The 20,967-nt window shown below is 36.8% G+C and overlaps 1 protein-coding gene across 3 annotated transcripts in view; it reads right to left on the bottom strand.

Annotated features, from left to right (window-relative positions):
* The window catches only part of NCK2 (NCK adaptor protein 2), an 85,558-nt gene that overhangs the window by 50,333 nt on the left and 14,258 nt on the right, over nucleotides 1-20,967 (bottom strand). For 2 of the 3 annotated variants that reach the window (XM_040056518.2, XM_040056517.2), the window contains exon 2: nucleotides 2,687-2,758. The gene's annotated coding sequence lies outside the window, so the exon portion shown is untranslated. Of the gene's footprint in view, nucleotides 1-2,686; nucleotides 2,759-5,526; nucleotides 5,698-20,967 lie in introns of all 3 variants that reach the window. The other variant, XM_058419453.1, reaches the window with a different exon arrangement.

Here is a 20,967-nt window from a genome sequence, read left to right as displayed (position 1 = left end):
GTGTATCAAGTCTCAAAAAATCACATTTCTCAGAAGATTTTAATCTAAAATACAAAATGCTCAATGCACATATCAATAATGCAACCACTTTTCAAAATATTTTATTGTGAAAACACAGTATGAGATCTTATTTTTGATTCAATTACTACAAGTGAGTGAGGGACAAGTTCAAAAGTACAGAATATCAATACATAAAATATGACGTTAAAGGTGAGGGAGAGGAAAGCAAACAACTGAAAAAAGCCAGCTTGCCCAGCTATATAAAAAGACCAGGCAGACCTTGATAATCACAACAAAATCCTGTAAGGATACATGATAGCCTGCAGTTAGGTGAAGTTTAAGGACTTTATGCAACTTCTAAAAGTTTACTTTGTTGCCAAGTTAATTTCCTTTTCAAAGCGCAGAAGGTTTACTATGTTTTGGTTCAACAAAGCATTATGTAAGTAAGGCTTTACAGAACCTGCACCTACGTATTCATTTCCTTTCAGGCACAGCATTAGAATGCTCCAGGTTTGGAAGATTCACATATTTACCAAGCTGAATACAGTCCATCAGAAACAAGCACACAAAGGATAGAAAAAGGAGTAAAATATTAATACGGTTAGATTTAATTTTGTTACCTAAATTGAGTGTGGTCTAATTGTACACAGCCAATATCCTGGGTACTCATTCTTCAATAAAGAGGTAAAAAAAAAGATACAAAAAGAGAGCCACTTCTTACACCCCCAACAACTGACATGCAGGGTAGTTCTTCCTCATTTCCTTTCAGTGAGCTGTTATCTTTTTACTGCAAAATACATAATAAAACCCTCACCTCACTCCATTTTGGGCATGTTTGGTTGCCCTCCACATTTACTTGATTAAAGAGTAAAAAAAATAATAAATTACTCAATATGCCATATATCACAGCAACTAGCTCACGAAATAAAGAAGACTAAGAAGACTAAGTACATAACCATGATTTCATAGGCTTATTTCCTTTAAGTGAGCAGCAGACTATTTTAAAATTATTTTCATTGAACATTTAACTTAAAATTATTATAAAAAGGACAAGAAAGAGATTTAAAAAATAAAACTCTAATGTGTTTTATATTACACATTTGAAATAAATACATAATTTAGCCCATAGTCAACAAAATACCAGCTTAATTTTGAGAAGAAATTATTGTAGAAAAATAATTTTACAACTAAGTTAACAGCTTGATGAATCATTTGCATTAGGATTGTGTATTTATTTTGTTTTCACATTAGCAGTTCTTTCAAGAATATTTTGATTTTGCTATTTATACATCATAGAAAAAGTATTAAAGAAAATTTACTGCAATTTCTACTCCAGAAAACTAATACAAAAGGTTTCTCAATATTAGTCTTTAAACACCTAAGTGTTCACCGATCTGTTAGAAAGACCAGGGTTATACATTTTTTTCAGTACATTTAAAGACAGATGTCAGGTAATTTGAAAATACAGCGCAAAAGCCCACTATCTCAGTATTACTTCAGAATTTCCTTTTCAGTTTAAAGGAGAATCAATAATTTGCAAAAACATATGAGGCATTATAGTTAAGACTGGATTGCATTTTTAATTCTAGCGGGTTCACCTTCCCTTTATTGAATAAAAAAATCTAATTTTAACATCTCATAACACTTAACTGAACAAGTATTTAACAGAACTCACAGCAAATATGAAGGCACACAACACCTTAATATATTGCTTTCCATTTGAACGTTCCAAATTGATGATAATTGGACTTTATAACTTCCCTCCAAAGAAGGTCACATTACTTTTATAAACAGAGAATTAGAGTAAGAAGTAACAAATCCATCTGGAAAAGTACTGAATAAAGCCCAGATTCCATGCTGCAGCTACTACAATGCTGAATGTGTATTCAGTGTTCTGCCATTTTGCTTTTGTTTTTTGGTACAGCTGTAAGGAGGTGTCACTTATTAAAGGTTTCAGTTAACAAATTCCTACTAAGCCAGAGATCAACTACAGCTACTAGAAACTGACAACAGGGTACACAAATTGAAAGAAATTAGCCATACTCTACTACAAAAAGACTTCTATAGGAACATCAGCTTCATTAGATTATTTCAGGTCTTCAGAGTCAGCCTAGGAAGATGCTCTCTATACACTGAATGCAATTCTCTTCTGCTCTCACAGAAAGCCTTCTTTCCTTCTCACTTCTGCTCTCACAAAAACCTTTTTTCCATCTGATACCTTCAATACTCAACACTTTCAAAGCTATAACTTAGTTTTTAGAATTCAACCAAAGAATAATATGAAGCCTGCCCCACCATGGTTTATGGATGACTGCTTCTCCTCTATACTTCCCATGCCATCATGTGCTTTCAGGCAGCACCTTCAGAGGAAAACATCCCAAGTCAAAGCAGTGGATAGCAGGAGACAGGAGCCACAGAACAATGGAAGCGATATCTAGTTCTTAATTAATAGTCTGAGCCTATAATTTTCCTTTTTTTTTTTTGAAAGTAAGAACTAGAACTGATTCGCCCCAGATCACTGACAGAAAAAAACACACTATTTAATAATTCATTCAGCAGTTAAAAAAAAAAATAATTAAAAAATCACAACTACACTGCTATTACACAAAAGCCAAAACCAAGCAATACATCCAGTTTACTTGTTATCTTAAGTTATGAACATAACCACTAAACTTGAACCACTTACCTTTGACACACTGTTAAAAGGATCCAAGCAGTGAAAGGCAGGACTCTCCGACAAAGTTATATACACCACCACCTGAAACAACAAACATATGCTTTAGTTCTAGCACTAAATTTAGAACACTTCCAAATAGGTAATTCAGCTTTCAGGCTGTCAAAACTTCCTATGAGACTCTGAAGAGCATGGCTTGAACTTGATCCACCAGTTTAGCATAAACAGACCCCGTCTTCACATTTCATTTCTCTCAGTGAATACAAGGTGATTTTAACCGCAAACAATCCCAACCATGCACAAGTTAAGCCTTCATAATACAGAGAAAAATCAATCAAGAAATTTAATTAAATATTTAGCCTAGTTTTAGAAAGATTATATTTTACAAAGCACCATTATTTACTGTTTCTTTCACTCTTGTATTAGTCAATTTAACTTGACTGTACTTCCTAATAGAAGGAAAATGCCTCTACATGTGGAAAGGACATACAGCAACAAAAGCACAGACAGGAGTTTTGTGGGGCAGTGAAGTATTTCCATCCAGGAGGCACTCACACACATACAGATGTGTAATTCAGTTGGATTACTACCACATGTGGCTTGGAGCCTTCTGGCACAAGAGACAGTGACCCAACAAGAGAGCTCTGACAGTGGTGCTGAAGTTTGTCAAAGGGTCAGAGAACCACATTCAGAGAAATTCTAGCTGGATGTAAAGAAGGCACAAGGGTGGCCAAGCACAGCCACATACCCTCTGTGAAGTGATGGGCCTTCTTCCTGGGAGAGTCTCAAATTCTACTGAACCTGGCCCCCCAGGTGCAGCCTCAGCCCTGACAGAATACAGATGGCTTGTCCAGAGGTCCCTCCTGGCCGCCATTGTTCTGTTAAGTATTTCTGGCCACAAAAGTAATTGTTTAGAAGAGAGGTCAGAGTATTTAAACACTTGTTTCTGTTCTTTAATGGCCCTTCTAACTCCACAGGATGTCTGACAAATTCAGGCACTGAAAACCCATAAAGATCCAATTCAAAAAAAAGAAAAAAAAAATCTCAGAAACTTGTGCTGCAGCCTCTACCTCATAAGGACGATGTGTTAAAATTCCTATACAACCCCAGTTGTATAGGAACACGCACAAGTGTTTCTGTTCAAAGCCTTTTCTGAACAGATTCCAAGCCGTTGTGACTCTACAAAAGGATCCTAGGAAGAAACTAACTTCAAAGGAGCAAGTCACCCAGTGATCCTATGCACAATAAGGAAGTGAAGGGAGAAAAATTATTGACAAAGGTATTATAAATATCTTAGATGAATGTTTCAAAGTGAGATTTACTCACTCATTCATTAATAGGTGAAGTAACAGAACTTCTAAGTCACAGTTTGAGAAACATTTAAATTTAAACATATTTAACATTATAAACATATGTTAGGGGGCAAAGAACACGAGACTTCCTGACCCTCAGCTCCTGGAAGCTCACCCTTTGCTCCCCAGCAGCTGCAAGGGGATACAAACTGTTGCCAGCCCTCCTGGAAAACATACGAGATTAAAAATATAAATGAATAATGGAGGATGACAAATTATGAGGAAATGTTATTACAACAGAAGAGCCTCCTGATCTTGTTCACCACTTGAATGAAGATTTGCCTGTGACAGCAGAAAGCAGATGGGGCTGGGGGGTGACCAATTCCTTCTCCTCTGCCAGGTGGTGACTGGAATGGCTGCTGCCACGCCTGGGTTTTCAGTGTTTTGCAGATACAGACCACAGGCAACAACACTTTGCTATATCAATTCTTCTAACCAATTGTAGACCTTAACTGAGTTCCCAGTGAAAACTGTTCTATTGAAATTGTGGAAAGATATCAAGTAAATGGGAAAGATACTTTAATAAATGAAGCAACATTAAAACCCTGAGGCAGAGCAGATCTATTTTCCTGCTGGCTGAATGTTTTGTAGCATGTGTTTTTCTCATGTCAATAATACAAGGACATTTTTAATATTAAGAGAGATATAAAAGAAAATAAAAATCTCTTTTTTTGGTACAAGATCTTTTGTATAGTACTATCTTGCCTTGACCTACCTCACAAATCATCTACTGCTCATTACCATCCATCACTGAAGTGCTGTACCAAGTCTCTGATTTTGTTAGGGTATTTTTGGTTTGTTCCTTAAAGAAAAACACAATACCTCCCTCAATTATTGCTTCCACTTTCACAAATGCACACTTGCAAACAGAACATGTGTTTGAAAGCGAGCTGAAAAATAGCACTACTCATCATCAATACCTGAAAAACTAGCCCTGTATTTATTAGTCAAATAGAAAAGAAGTACAGTTGGGAAAAGAAAGAGTCCAAATTTCATCTACACGCATAAGAAAAGAATGAGTCATGTGTTTATCTCAACATAACAATGCTAATTTCCTCCTGTACAGCAAGAATCATTTTATTTTGGCAGCTCAATTAACACACATTGAAAGTAGTTTGGAATGTTAATGGTGACAGTGCAAATAGTCAAAGGAAGAAGATGAACAAAAAAACATTACTCCTAATAACATTCAGATTGAAATAAAACTCTGTTAATCTAACAGACATACAAGCACAAGATGCAAATTGGTCTCCGTCCTTGAGTTCAATCCTGTTGCATCGTGACCCCATTTTCTCTTTTTCTCATGATAAAAATCTTCACTTGGCTTTGAAAGAGCCAGAGGAAGTTTTCTGCTACGAGTCACACTAACAGTCACTTCCCCAGAGGAGTAACCAATTTCCATCACACACCCCCACAGTCCAAAGCTTTGCCCAAAACACTGTGATTTGCCAAGTGACACAAATTCAGGATGGAAATACAGACCTCAGATATTTCACTTATATTTAAAATGTTCCTTGAAAATGTGTTCCTTAAAACAATCTTCAGTTACAGAAGTTCAGGACCTTTTTTCTCAAGGGTCAAAAAACCATAACAGCAATTAGGATTTGGGACCACCTGCCCCCAGGCAGAGTTTGCACCACACGTGGAGTTTTCTGATTCTCCTCCTATGTCCTACCAGGAATAGAAAGAAATATTTGATAGCACAGACATTCTGGGGAGTGGATTGTTAAATTGTGAGAGTACAAAATTATTTCCAACCACCTTCAAGAGCCTTGCAACACACAGGACTTAGTGTTCACCCAAAGCACAAACCGGCGCAACGTTGGAAAACTTGGAAATCAAGTCAAGAATTATTTTGGAAGTCAGCAAAGCAAATGGAGCTATAGAGGTGGGCAGTCTTCTCCCATGGTATCCCCAGTGCCCATCACTTCTGTACCATTTAGCATGATGTCCATTTGCCATACCTCAATGCACCTACTACTGGAGTAATGTCAGCCCTGCCACGTGTGAAATGCCACAGCTCCTTACCACTCATGAGTCTCTTCATACCCTACACTTCCCTGAGGCCCAGAGCAGAGGAACAGAAGACTATGACATGGAATAGGAATGGCAGAGTATAGGAATTGGATGAACATGGGATTACAAACATACAAAGCAAAAAGACAAATTTATCCGGTCTTCAGTAGTAATTTTAGTCACTCATTTGCTTTCTAAATCAAGGTCCTACAAACACAAGGACTATAAAAGTTCCACAGTAAAAAGCCCCTGTCAATAGTCAGAACTAAAAATTTAAACTTGATGCTTGCAAATGAGCACCAGAAGGTAAATATCAGCAACATCTAATATGCTAAGAACCTTATTATAAAGGTTACTACCCCACAGAATAAATTAGTGGTCTTGATTACATTACAAGTAACAGCTACAGTTATTAACCACCTCTTCTTTCACAAATAGCTCTAATGTGCCCCTTTTTCTTTCTCTCCATGGCTGAAATCCAGATGCAACCTTACAGCAGTGACTTCGATGACAATTCTCTCAGGCTCTCTTCCCAACACCCAACCACCTCCTATTTAAATTTTGACATGAAATAGCTAAAATAATCTCTTTGATACTTAATATGCTAATATACAAGAATGATCTGACCATAAACCTGTACTGCACAGAGTGGGAATTTTAACTCCAATTTACGTATTACTGGTGACCTTCTGGAGAACAAATGAAAAGCATCACATTAATACAAATTCTCCTGTGGAGAAGATCAAATTGGCAATCTGCCAGTTCATTACACCATCTAGCTTCACTCCAACATTAAATATTGCCTTCCCTTGTAATTGACTGAAATACACTGGAGCAATTGCAGGTAACCACTTTGGGCTATTAAAGTATTCCATTAAGACCTCTCCATTAGGCAGATATTTCAAAAGAAGTTACATTAAAATAGGCTATGTTCAAAATATTTTAACTATGCAGACAATTGGGCAAGCACAATCCAGTTCCATGGAGCAGATGAAAGATCAGCCTAAGCAATCAAAAGCCCAATGCCTGAATTTGCTTAAAGGGAAAAGAAACCCAACAAGTTTTTTAATACCCTAGTATATGCTTTGTATTTTAAACCTCCTAATCATATATATTGTCTCAAAACTCACTTAATATTACTTTCTTCTACAGCTAAGAAAATGGTTATATTAAAATAGTAAAGTACTTTCAGAGTCAGTATGAAACACAAGGAAAAAAGAAAAAGGAAAAGTGGATTTACATAATATTTAAGATTTCAAAAAGGCAGCAAATTACAACACTGCATTACAATGCGTATAACATTTTTAAAATAAACAAAGGAATTAAAATCCTTCCATACTATATAGTCTCTTCTCTTAAGACTGTGGTTCCCTAACAGCAAGGGAGCAAGTGAAATGAGGCTCAACAAGAATAGGTTCACTGCCTTGACAGCATAAAATACTGTGAGATACTTCAAACACTGGGAAAGATTTGAGCTTGTATGCCAGCTATAAAAATGGGATGAGCCTTTGAAACAAAGAGAAATTTCTGTGTTTAAATGGGCTTTTTTAAGCAGTGTTGGTTTGGAGCCATCACCAGAGGCTGTACAAGTTACCCTAAGAAATTCATGTCTCTACTGAAGAGCAGACAGGCAGGAGGAGGTTGTGCATCTTCTCTGTGCTCTGGTTTGGATGCAAGAGCTGTCGTGCACCTCTGGCCATGCTGTCTGTATCAAAGAGGAAGCAGTTAGACACGTATCATTGGTCCTTCAAACAACTCTTCTTTTTAAATAAACATATACTTGGGGGAGAATAGGAAGAGAAATGCAGCTAGAGAAAACATGCATGGCTCACACTTTAATCACACACAATTAAAGAATCTATGTTGACCTGTATTTTCATTTAACTCCTGCAGTCAAATGCATATTCGCTGTACTGGAGTACACACGATATGTTTTCAAAAAACAAGAATATTTTTACATATATTTGCACAACCACCTGATCTACCCATGACACACAGGTAGCAGGTTGCTTAAATAATATCAGGGTTTAAAATAAATATTGGCTTTCAAAAACTAACTGCCATTGCAAGCTTCCTATTTATTGTATGTATATCCTCCAATCACATGCATGACTAGCACCTTTTTAAACTGGAAAGAAATCCTGTTACAGGATGCATCTGCTGAGACTTCTACAATGTATATGGTACAAATTTACATTCTTTTAAGAGAAATTGCATGCTTTTTACATTTTCTGGGCCTCTACCAGAAGTCTGAGCTATTAAAAACCCCAGATACTGATAACAGATTACTACCTAAACTCATTGTAACACGTAATTTTTAAAATTCCTGGATTAAGCAGGATTTTCTATCTTGATATTTACTGATATTGATCTAATTCATATTTAATTATGCTGAGCTGAAAAGTTCTGTGGCAGCCCCTGCACGAGAAAATGAAAAAAAAAACCAAAAAAAACCCCAAACCAACATAAAGCACAGTGGAAAAATCATGAATGGGTGGCCAGAAAGCTTCCCTGGCAGGAAGGCTATGAACTCTTTGAGAAAACATGCAATACTGCAGTCTCAAAACCAAAACCAAATAACCCCCATGACCAAAACCCCCACACATCTGTTGTTCAGACCAAAAATCAAGCACCAAAATAAGCGCAAGCTGTGAATATTCTGCAAGCTGATGGAAGCTCACAACAAAAGTGTTGCGCCACTATCATAGCTCCAGGATTTTTTAGCATTCCTATGCAAGGATTATCAGCAAAAAGTGAAGTAGTCAAGCTCCATTTTATATCAATACCCAATTTTTTTGTCTTTATCTGTAATAAGAAAACAGAGCTCACAACCTTTCTTATTTTCTTTCTTTAAGGGTTTACAAGCTTGGCTCTGCAAGGATACGGGTAAATATCCCTAAAGCCCACACAGGAGAAACAACAAAGGTCTTGATTCATGTTTAGGACAGTGCTAACCACTTCAAGAACTCTTACAAATGTATGTGAAAGGACCTGCATTGCCCATTGTAACTGCCAAGAGACAAGCAGAAACTGAACTATACATACCAAGGCTATTCTTAAACTTTGTCTCACAGTATGTCTCTAGGGAAAGAAAAGGATTAGACTTGAGCCCTAGGTAATACTTGATTAAGTGAGTTTCTCAGGCCATGACTTGAGCATAAGAATTATTTTGGTTTCCTTAATAGGATGCTTTATGATTCAAATTACAGATAACATTTTTAGAAACATCTTAGCATCTATAGTTAGTAAGAATTTCATAAACTAGTGCTTTGTACATAGTTTAATAATTGGCTCCATTCTGAGCTTCAGCCTTTTTCTTATCAATAATTTAATGCTTTGTTTGTAAAAACTGTATGACAACAGTCTTTTCCATTAAATATAAAATCAGCTCAGAATCTCTGAGGATGACCTCAGTGGTTAGCAACTTACCAGCCCTAAGCAGCTCCCTCACAATTCTGTTTTTCCTATTGCATCTTTAGGTAAAACATTTTAAAGGTAAAGATGTATACAACCCACTGAATTATACCAGTTCTTCCAAACCTCTCTACTACAGTCAGAGCTTTTAATTCAATACTTGTGGATTTCAGGTCTGGGAAAGATGACTACAAACAGCAAGTTAATATATTCTTTATAGTAATCTAGTAATCTGCACATGTAGATTACTGAAAATTACCACCTCCACTGGAAAAAGCTTCACAGATGCCTTTTGGAGAACTGAAAGCCACATATTCCAATGAATTAGCGACCACAGAAGAATGTAGCATTAACTCAGTATCAGAGAAACACTAGGCAGAGACAACTGGTTACCAGTCATAGCTAAAGATTACTAACGTTTAAAATAAGCAAATAAACCTCACAGTTACACAGTTTCAGACGATTTGCTTTGGGATGAGATGTAACAGAAAATGGACTGTACCAGGGGCTACAGAGAGTCAAGTAAGGCAGACTTAGCCTTCTGGCAATTCAGAGTTAAAGGCTGACTGAAACCTTTATTAGAGTTTCTATTCTGGTAAATTATTCATTCTTTCTTAGTCGGAAGAAAATTTTTCCTATGTGTACATTCAACACAGCACTGACTGAATTTAAAGTAATATTGCCACTACTTGTCTTTGTGCAAAAATATATAGCAATGGTGATTTTAGAGGGATAGGTCAAGGTCAGCGTTTGTCTTTGAAGCCACCAGGCAGAAACAGAGAACTAGAGGAAATGCACAGAGCAGATTGTGACTGATGTCTTCAAGGAAATCACTGTCAGAAACTTCTTGATAATTCAAAGTGCAAGGTGGCAAGTGGATAATTTATGCTGAACAAGGCCTGGTGTGGGCCCTCCCCAGCGAAAGCTGCCATCACCAACAGCTGCAGCTGTTGCTCCCCACATGTGAGCCTGTTTGCTGAGGGTGTCTGGGTTTTACCCTTCCTCCAGATGCTTAGACAGAAGGAATAAGGATGCTCTAGGCATTACTGTCCAAGTAAAGTACCTGACACTGAAGATTTTGCAAGCTCTGCCCTATTCTTTTAAGGCAAACTGCATCTGAAGCACTGTCAGCATGAACAAGACACTTGGACAGGATAGCAGAAAGAAGTCAAGGCATCCTGGCCCTCAGGTGAGGAAATCTATGACAACCTCATCTGAGGGAGCAAGTTGAAGAAACCTCTCTAAACTGCCACCACCTAGAAGAGTAGAGATCTACAGTTTACTCAAACTCAGTATTTCATTTACAATGCCAAAAAGCACAGGGCTGAAGAACTCAAATAAACAGACACTAAAATAGAATGAAATAGTAAAATTGAGGCGGAGGGAGACCACTCAACACAAAATCCCTTACTGACACCAGAGTAAGCTCCAATAATATTGGGTGTTAATACTCAGTAATGCTCTGATGAAAATTATCTTCTTTGGGAGGAGTAAGATTTTTCTGTCACAGTCTATTTGTATATCAAAGGCTGTGAAAAACCGATATTTCAGATTTAAAGTTTTTCTGAGTCTCCTCTGATGATGTAACTGATGAAAAACAAGGCTGAAGTTGCAATAACCTGCATAAGGTTCAAGTACAAAACAACCAAACTAGAGGTTCACATCTAAGAACCAAAGGGAACTGGAAGACAAACACACAGAACTTTGAAGTGGTTCTGCCACTTAACACAACTCGGTAGGTGGTACAGTGACCATCCTCTCTGAACATGGCAGAATAGCAGCGCCTAAAATCTCCACCTTTACTGTGCAGGACAAAGATCCTTAGATCCATGTTTCCTTTTGGAAATAATAGCTGAGTTGCTAGGATCTCCACTTCCCAAGAACATGGTTCCCCAAAAACCCTGTTTTTTCTTCCAAGTTAACCATCACAAAAGCAGCTGAAGCAGTTTTTGCCTGAAGCACACAGAAAGTTTGCTTTAGATTGGCAACAAGAGAAATGTTAACGCAGCTTTGGTTCCACCACAGCACACAGCAGCTCTAGCCGCAGGCTGTGCTGTTACTGGTGTTTGGAAGATAACTAGGTATTCTAGAATCTCATCATACTCAAATGAAATTTGGCAACAGCCTACCTTCTGAGGTTTTTAGCACTGATTTTCTCCCTTTCATGTCTTGTACACATTTGATGGTGTCTTATTCTACTCATTTTAATCACAGCAATTCAGTGGCAGACTACAAATGAAAATGTAATAGAAACATTGCAGGCCCTGTAACAATAGTCAAAACAAAGATTTCCTATGGCAGCTGTCAAATTAATGGCATCTCCAAAGCTATCTAAATACAGTATCTGGGCAGAAATCCAATGCTGTCAATTCTGTCTGAATACCCCAAAAGAGAGTCCTACTGGGGTTAGAAGTGGAAATAATTTTAAGCACAGATTAGCTACATAAGCAGCTCCACTCTTGAAACCAGAACAAGGGAACAAAAACCTAAAGGCATGACATTTATCTGGATGCAAGGGAGAGGGGAAAAGGAACGGTTAGACATCTGGCAAAAGGTCAAAGCCAATTACCTTGTCCAAATTTGCCCCCCAAGATAATAGCTTCCAGGTCCACTTCTTTAAAAAAAAGACATATTGACTCAAGTAATTACAAAGATTTCTGCTTATCGCTTCACCCTCAATTACCATTTTGGTTTTTCCAAAATTTCTTTTTCCCAACAAAACATTAATAGCAGTAGTATAACACGCCAACTTCCCAGAAGCACAAAATAAATTTACCTGAAGTCTACATAAAAGAAAATAATATTCTCCCTCATTTTGACAAATGGTATTCATTGACAAATGGTATTTTAATTTAAGAGTATGATTCCTTGTTGCAAAGCCTGCAACAGGATTCTGTTTATTTATTGTTTTAAAACAGATAAGGATCAAGGAGAAAGGGAAACAGTATTTTAATTCAACAAAGAAATAATACAAGGAATTTTTTTCTTTCTTTGCAGGCATGTTAAAATACAAGTTTATCTGTCTTTTAAATGAACCTATTCAAGAGATTGTTATGAAACTAGAGAAAAAAATGCACATGCCAAATAACTGGAGCATTATATGTTGGTTAGTAAATACATTAAGAAGCTTTATCTCTATTATGAATAGATGAATAAACCTTTAAATATAAGTAAATTATCATCAAAAATAGCAGACTGGTTTAGACAAAGTTTCTAATCCTGATCTGTCCAGAATATTTTCAGTGGTAAAGATATAATTCACTTTATATATATTGCAAGTGCTTCTGGTAACAAAACAGCATAAAATTCAGGAGAGAGTAAAGCATTCATTATTAATGTGGCTGGCTATATTTAGGACTGCATATTCCAAGTCTGTGCTTCTTACACCAAAACTCACACGATTAGAGGTGGATATTTTTTGTTTCTGTTTTTTTCCTGAATACGGTCATTAGCGATACTCAGAAAAGTCTCAAAACAAGAAATTTCCTTGGTCAAAATCTGGTACATTTTAGGGTATAGAGCTAATTCAAAAAATTCAAAGAAACACCTAATACAAAAATGCAGGCTTGCACTCCAGAACTCAAGATATCCTTAATTCAAAAGCAGTGCCAATGAAGAGCAGCTATCATTTTCCTACAGCATTTAATCTCAAAATCCATTTTCAGAGATATTCACAGACATCTCTTTGCAAGGCAGCAATTTTGGATATTACTGGTTTGAACCAAATTCAAATCAGTAACCCAGATGTTTTCTGCTGTTAAAGCATAACAGAGAATATCAGACACAAAAATTTTAACTAAACTTCTAAACTAATAATAACTTTATCATATTTACATATAATATACAGTTAATATACTGAAAATATACAGTTAATATAGCTATGAAAATATATGCTTAATTGAAAATATCTCCCAACTGAATCATGCAGTCATTGAGCCTGTTAGAAGCATTTTGACAAAGCCTTGAACAAAATTCTTGAGCTACAATTTTCCTCAAGTTTCCTTTCTTTTAAGGATATATTCAAACAATCTATTTGTTTCCAGTACTGTATGAGATTTAATTTTTGCGTTTGCTCTCTACAAGAGACTGAGCACAGTACCATGAATCCTCCCTCGTGTCACACAGGCACTGCAAATCCAATCAAATCCAATTATGACTCCATTAGGTCTCATTTAAATCCCATACGGTATGACAATAAACTGAATAAAATGAGAATCAGCACATTTTTCAACCATCTTTATAGTATGACATAGATAGCAATCGCAGCTTAATAAAATTTCATTTACAAGAAAGAAAATTCAGAGCTACCTTTCTCTGCCAGGCATTTCAGAAAGACTTGGGAAATGCCTCTTCTTCCCATCATCCCATGAAGAAGACTGTCACTATTACATAGTTCTCAAACAACTGCTCCTTCTGCTTGTGGCACAGAAGTTTGTCCCGGTCGTCAAAACATATGTAAACCATAACAACCACCAAGTGAATTCAACATTCACTCCAATGGTGTCCCAGTTTTCATTTTCTTGTTTGCTAGGGGTCATTTTGTTTGTCTGTTGCTTTTTAAAGATTTCCTGGGTAAGGAACCTTTTGACACAGGGTTACTTCAAGTTGGAAAACAGGGGGGGGAGATCAAAACAAAACCTCACCAATCTGAAGGCTACTGAAAAGATGATTAAATTTTTAAAAATAAGATCCTATCTGGATTTTAAAAACTGTCATTGCTAAATATTTCAAAATAAATTTAGACAACTTTCAGAAGCTTTGAATACCTCATCACTTCAGTGCAGTTGATTTATGGATATATAATAATCATGTGTCCCTCTCTTCATCCAACTACCCAAACCAAACATTTATAGATGTCCAGGTCTGTCCTTTCTTTTGGGAACAAAAAACAGCAAGAAAACAAATTAAAAATCCCACATTTGTAGTAGGCAGTCACAACAGTCAAAGCTCTCTCTGAAAGGTACACAAGAGCCTTGTTGAATAGCTCTTTCTCAATAGCTAACCTGACTAAATCATCTTCCTCATGCAGGCTAGAAATCAAAATGTCACAATGCCATTTAAACAGATGATCTGCTGCTAAAAAACAAAAGCCAAGAAAACATAAGCTGTCTACTTTCAAGCACACATGCCAAACGCTTGGTTTCTAGTACAGAACAGCTCAAAGTTTCAAGAACAGACTTTTAAATATTTCAGTCATTTCATTAAACAATTCTAGCTACAGTTTTATTAAATTTGGTCCTCTACATGCCTGCTGACCTGAGAAACAGATAAACGAGAGAGAGAGAGAGAGAGAGAAAGAGAGGATACTGATCGGGGGAGGGAGGATAATTAGGTAACTTCAAGGTTTGTACTTCAATTCCACAATTAAAATGGGAAGATCTGGGCCAGAGCTTTCTTGGTGCAGGGGAGATTAAAAGACAATAACATCAGGTTGGGGTTTGGGTTTTTTTTCCCTTTCTGTGACAAAAGGAAACAAAAGGCAGAGACATTTTTCCATGCATATTACTCAATCCCATGGGCTTTTCTTGTGTATTTCCACGGGGTTTTCAGGACACACTTTAAAATGGCTTCACTGACCTGCAGGAACAGAAGCTTTGCTAAGAGAAATATGAAGACACGGCTTTATGATCTTTGCCTGAACATCTTTGCCTAAAAATTAAGCTAAGAGTATCACCCCTGAGTTTTTTTAAAACTAATAAAGATCTGGAAGCATTAAATTGTACTTGTATGATTAAATAATTTCAAAAATTCTGGTTAACTTTAAAGGAGGCAGAACAATTTCCTCTCCTTTCTGCATGATTTCAACTATATTGGTTTTCTTAGTAATTTACCATTCCTTTCAGTAGACTATGATGGCAAATATGGATCCTTTAAAAAGAACAGATCCATTAGGGAAGTTTTATATCACAAACTGCAAAAGAGCACAAGCATCCCACATGTTTTAGAACACAAAATCTATGAAATGAACCCTAAGAGCAACAGTCTCAAATATTCACTGTTAATTGCTAAAGCACACATACAACTTTTCTCCAAAAAAATTAGTTATGGCAACCTTTCATTTAAATCAGCAATATCACAAATGCCACAAATGCTTTCTTCTTGACAAATATAAAATAGCAGTTCCCAGTAAGAATTACGTATTTTCAAAACTAGAACCTACCTATAGAATATGAACATATCAAGTGCTCAAATTATAGCTACTGAATTTTTAGAAGCACTAGGTACCTTAAGAAGGCAATACAACAAGCTTCACATTCTTAGCACATTGACATATGGTGGCAAACAAAAAAAACATTAAAAAAAAAAAATCACCCCCGGAACAGACATGCTGTGTGAACAGGATTCAAAATTTTGGTGATGCTCCAGGAATTAGAAATAAACCCACCATGACAAAACAGTATCAAGGATAAAAAGCATGATGAATCATCTAGTACTGGTTCTGACACCATAACTGGGTACACCATTCATTCATTCCTATGCCAAAAAAAAATTATTCGCACCTTGCATTTTACCAGCTTGTAGTAACTTTACGTGTGCAAACTTCCTTCACTCAGCATTCTTACGTTTCCTGCTGATGATGGGCATTAATGAGCTCGAGAAGAGTCAGTCAATATTCAACATTTCAAAAAATACCCAAAGCAAAGCAATTCAGGGCAATTTAGTTCCATTCAAGACATATTACTATCTTACTTCATGAGATACAAAGGAAACAGAAGGCAGAAAAAAGAGCAACCCTACAGAGGACATACCAACCAAAATTTCTAGCATGGGTTTCTATGCCTATGTAACAAAATTTTGAAGTAGATTGTGCCACACTGTAAGGATAAACTTTGCTTAGCTTTTGTTTCAGAAGCCAGTTTTAGCTTTGCTCCTAAATAAGCTAGCTGGCTTCACCACAGAAACATGACTCCTCTTTTCTGCAGAATACAACCTGATGGGAGCTTCAAAATGAGCACTTCGGGTCTGAGAACGAAACTAAACTGTCACAGGGCAAAAATGCCTCCTGTTTGAATAAAGCTTGAAGGAAGAACCACCTCAAAGGACGGTGGTACTACTGTTTCTTTGTCCAGCCTTTCAATGTCTCCACAGGCAAAAAACCCTTCTCTTTCCTATCAGTGCTCTCCCTGGAGCGGAGAGGCAGGAGGACTGCATGGACCTGCTACTTGAAGACAATTTACACTAGTGAGCAGAAGAGAAGATAATCCCAACTTAAGCACCAGCTTTGGAAAGTTAGTGGCACATGTTAATCAGTCAAATTTATAACGTCAAATTAAAGAATAAACTATTAGACTAACACACACACATCCACAAACTTTGAATGGCATCTTGTGTATCTCTATAAAAGCTTTACCAAAAAATGGTATGAGATCATGGGGTCCTCAATCAGAATCACAAGATTTCGGTGATTCTCAGCAGGGCAGGATTACCCCCCTCTCCCGCCCCATCGCAGATGACTGACTCAGGCCAATTACCACCAAATGCCATGGAACAATTTTTCACTAAAAAAAACAACCCAAAACAAAACAGGCCAACCACATACATCTATGATTTCAAAGAAGGCTTGCCGAACCAGAAGTATGCGTAAATTGATGGCCTAAGGGCAGCAAGAGCTCTGCTTCAGGTCTACCGAGTTTCTCTAAACAGTACCAAGACATAAACGAGATTACAAATCTACCAGGGATACATTCTGATTGTGAACGCATGCTATCATATCTTCCTTAGTGCCATTACCTGCAATATCTACCAAGCAATAAAGCTTGGATAGGCATGCAATCAGTTTTATTTCAGAACTGCTCTCTGCTGGTGTTTTCAAAACAAGAACATGGATAGCAGATGTAGTTCTTTAGTAAGTGGCTGGTAAGGGTAACTCACATGAGAAGGTAAACCAGTGTAAACACAGACAAAGAAGACAAAACCAGCCAAAATGTTAGAGGAACACTGAAAGAGATGCAGAAAGGTTTTAAGCAGTTAGCAATTCCCTTCACAGACAGGGAAGGAAAAATACACACAGAAGACCTATGCAGAGCTTAGTTTTAACTTCAACTGATGACAACCAACCACCAATCATTACAGTATTCAGAAGAATTTGATAGAAAATAAGGGTTGGCTGGTAATAGCTTCAGAATAAACACTGATTTTGATACACTGAAATTTCTGAGATAATACATTTAAGAACATTTATACACAATAAAGGAAATGCATATCACCTGCATTGACTATTACACCAAAAGAGCTCAGGTTTTAGCTAGGGTTTTGTATTTGACAGATTAAACTTTAATCCTGAAAGAAAACAAAATACTAACATATTCAAGTCAGTCTTTCAGAAAGGGAAGAATTGAGGAGATGTTTACTTCTAATTCTGATCCAAGTCAGAGACACATGATGAAAAGTTCGGCAGACAGGGTTTCTTCAAATGGCTGACTACATGTTCCGTTTTGTGATTTTTTTCCTAAGAGTCTCTTACACAGGTTTCTGTAAAGATATGAATATACACAGACTTCCTAGAAAAGTTGGAAGAAGAGTTTTGAAACAGATGTATGAAGAAAGAGGACAAATTAATAAATTCACAGTTAATACCCCTCTTAAACCATTCCAAAACCAGTTTCTATATGGATAGAAATTTGAGAAGTATATTGCCATTCTGACACAAAACTTAATGTTTCAAAATTGTTTGTGCATAAAGCAGGTAAAGTTAAAAACTCTAAAATGTCCTTTATTTTATTCCTACCATAACACACAGAAATTACATTTCAGAAATTCCAAATTCTTGATTTCAAATGATTTTTTTCAATGAATATATACTTGGTGCTATGTATGGTTTCACAGAATTTCAAAAGCAAAGAACAATGACGTATTGCTATTGCGCGGATCTCTGTACTCTGGAAATCTTTAAGTGGAATACAGATATGAACTCAAGTTTTGTATTAAAAAAAAGTTTGCTTAAATTATTGAAAAAAAATCCATTGTATCAGAAAGAGGAAGATAATTCGAAAACATATCACACACCAAGGGAAAAAAAAAACCCAAAACCAAAAAATATCCAGAAAGAAAGAAGGGATATTGTTTTCTCCTCTGTGAAAACTCCATGAATTTTCCAATAGTTGCCGCTGTCACCCAAGAGGACATACTCTCAGCATTAGAAACTCCCCACAGGCTCCCAACTGTGACCTCCTACCAGGGAGAGCTGTCCCAAGGGCCAGAGGATTGTACACACACAGATCCCAAGGGCAGCTCTCGGCCCTCCTGCTGCCGCTGGCAAGAACCACAGCTTCCTGCTTCTCAACTCATCAGGGCATCCAACCTTGGCAAACTGATTCATTAAATAACACAGACCTAACAAACCAGTATTTTCTAGGAAGAAGGAAAACATTTTTCCACCGTGTGTATGAGAACATCACAAACGTTGGTAATCATAAACACCTGTAAAACTGCTGCTTTACATCACTGCAAGATCATTCCTTTGCTGTCATCTTCTTGAAACAACTGGAACACGTAACATACTCTTTCATTCAAGGTCAGAAACTTCAAGGTCAGAAACAGCAATTAACTGGCACACAGCAAGCTAAATTGAAGCATGCAGATGACCTAACATAGAGGAAACTCAGATTCTTATGAAAAGCCTTCAGGTTTCACCCAAATCAAAGAGCACCACGTGGTTCATGAACAATTACTGTATCAAAGTATCTTTTTTAAAAGATAAATTTGGGGGAAAGGATTTAGTAGCATAACATGATTTCCCCTGTGAACACTCTCGTATCGTTAGAGGAAGAAAGAATTAATTTTAACAAATTCTACCAGCTAAGCAACTATTGTGGCAAAATATTAATCGCTCAAATAAGCTATCTCACAAGTGCGTTTCCCTCTTTCTACATTAAAAAACCCTTCAAAATTAATTGTCTTTGATTCTGAAGAAAATTCACAGAATTGTGTGAGCTGATCGCACAACTGATCTTAAGAACTACCTTAATAGCTTGCCCTCTGCAAGGAGGAGATGCTTTTTATAACCAAAACCTGACACAACTTCCCCAAACACCTTTTCTGCATTTAAAAGGTTTATATAAAGTCTCCAGAATGAAAAATAACCCTGGTACAAATACCTTCAGTAATGCTTCCTCAGCTTTTACTAAATAACAAAAGTTTAAAAAAATCTCTCCAAAGTGTAATCAATACAGAACCTTTTAAGGAAGCAGAGCATATACAGAAATAACAGTTCAACAATACTTAAGAATTAAGTTCAGGCATTAAACTCTGAAAGAGAGGTTTAGGCACAAAAAGGGTTGGAAATGAAGAATTGAAAATGGTAACAGTTGCCAGCAGCAAAAAGATGCTCAGTATTTCTTACCATCTCCCAGAATAGCACAGCAGCACATAAACCGACAGCCCTGCTGAAATTAGTGCGTATTTTGAAACATAAATTATATCTACACCTTGCTGCATTAGGATGGTGGCTCAGAAATAAGCACACAATCCCTCCAGCAGAATTTACTTCAAAGCCTTCCCGTTCCTCTGCCTACAGTGCTCAGCAATAGATAAAGTTGAGAATGTGGTTTTCATTCATTTCTTCCAGGCACTCTTAAAATTCACTCATGCACCTCAGAGTGGCTTGAAATCTGGTATGCCATATGGCATTACACTTGTCATTTCCAGAAATACATTGAATATGAGTTCCAGAGATATAAAGCCTCAATAAAGGAAAAAAAAAAAAAACAACAACAACAACAAACCACCACAAAACCAAAACTCCTGAAGCCAACAAATTCTGCTCAAACGCCACCACCTTTATAGTATGCACAACTGGAGGGCTGGGCTTTGATCAGGCTTCAAAGAACCTCTTCATTTGCCCCAGAAAATAAATCTGATGCCTTAGCTTGTGGAGGCTTATTTCCCTACTGTTTTGCAACTCTGAAAAGTTATTTACACTTGCCTTAAGTGAGACTGAAGTAGAAATGATACATCAACATCAATAGTAGATTTATACAAACACATTGCACTTGGAGCACAAAGTAAATGATTTACAAGCAGCAGAACAGTGGAGAATCAGGATCAAGGGTTTTATGGCTATTCCAGTGTGAACCAACTGAAGAAGAAATAATTACTTCTCATTCCTGCATAAAATGTTTAATGCTGCACATGATGAAGTAACATTCAAAAAAGCCCCAAAACCCTCCTAAGAAAACCCCAAAGACTTAGCAAACAGATTTTTAAAAAAAACCTGACAAAAGAAATAAGGCCCTCCTGCTGGCTGAAATAATCACACTGTCTCCAAGCTCAGCAAATTAGAGCTAGATTTCAAAAAAAAAAATTGGCAGAGCTGAACTAAACATCTTGCTATTGCCAAAATGAGCAAATCCTGTTCTGTAGGTAGAAATCAACAAATTCTTCCTTCTGCTTTCCAGGGGTGTCTAATTTCCATTATTTGCAATCTGTGATTAAATGATCTTTCTTTTCTAAGAAAGAAAACTCAGACTAGTAAACTGAGATCTAGTAACATTACATGACCACAACAACTTT

This window comes from Hirundo rustica, chromosome 2 (assembly GCF_015227805.2).
Source record: "Hirundo rustica isolate bHirRus1 chromosome 2, bHirRus1.pri.v3, whole genome shotgun sequence".
NCBI lineage: Eukaryota > Metazoa > Chordata > Aves > Passeriformes > Hirundinidae > Hirundo > Hirundo rustica.
The sequence above is the reverse complement of the archived record's forward strand: the minus strand, read 5'-3'. Positions and strand labels throughout refer to the sequence as shown.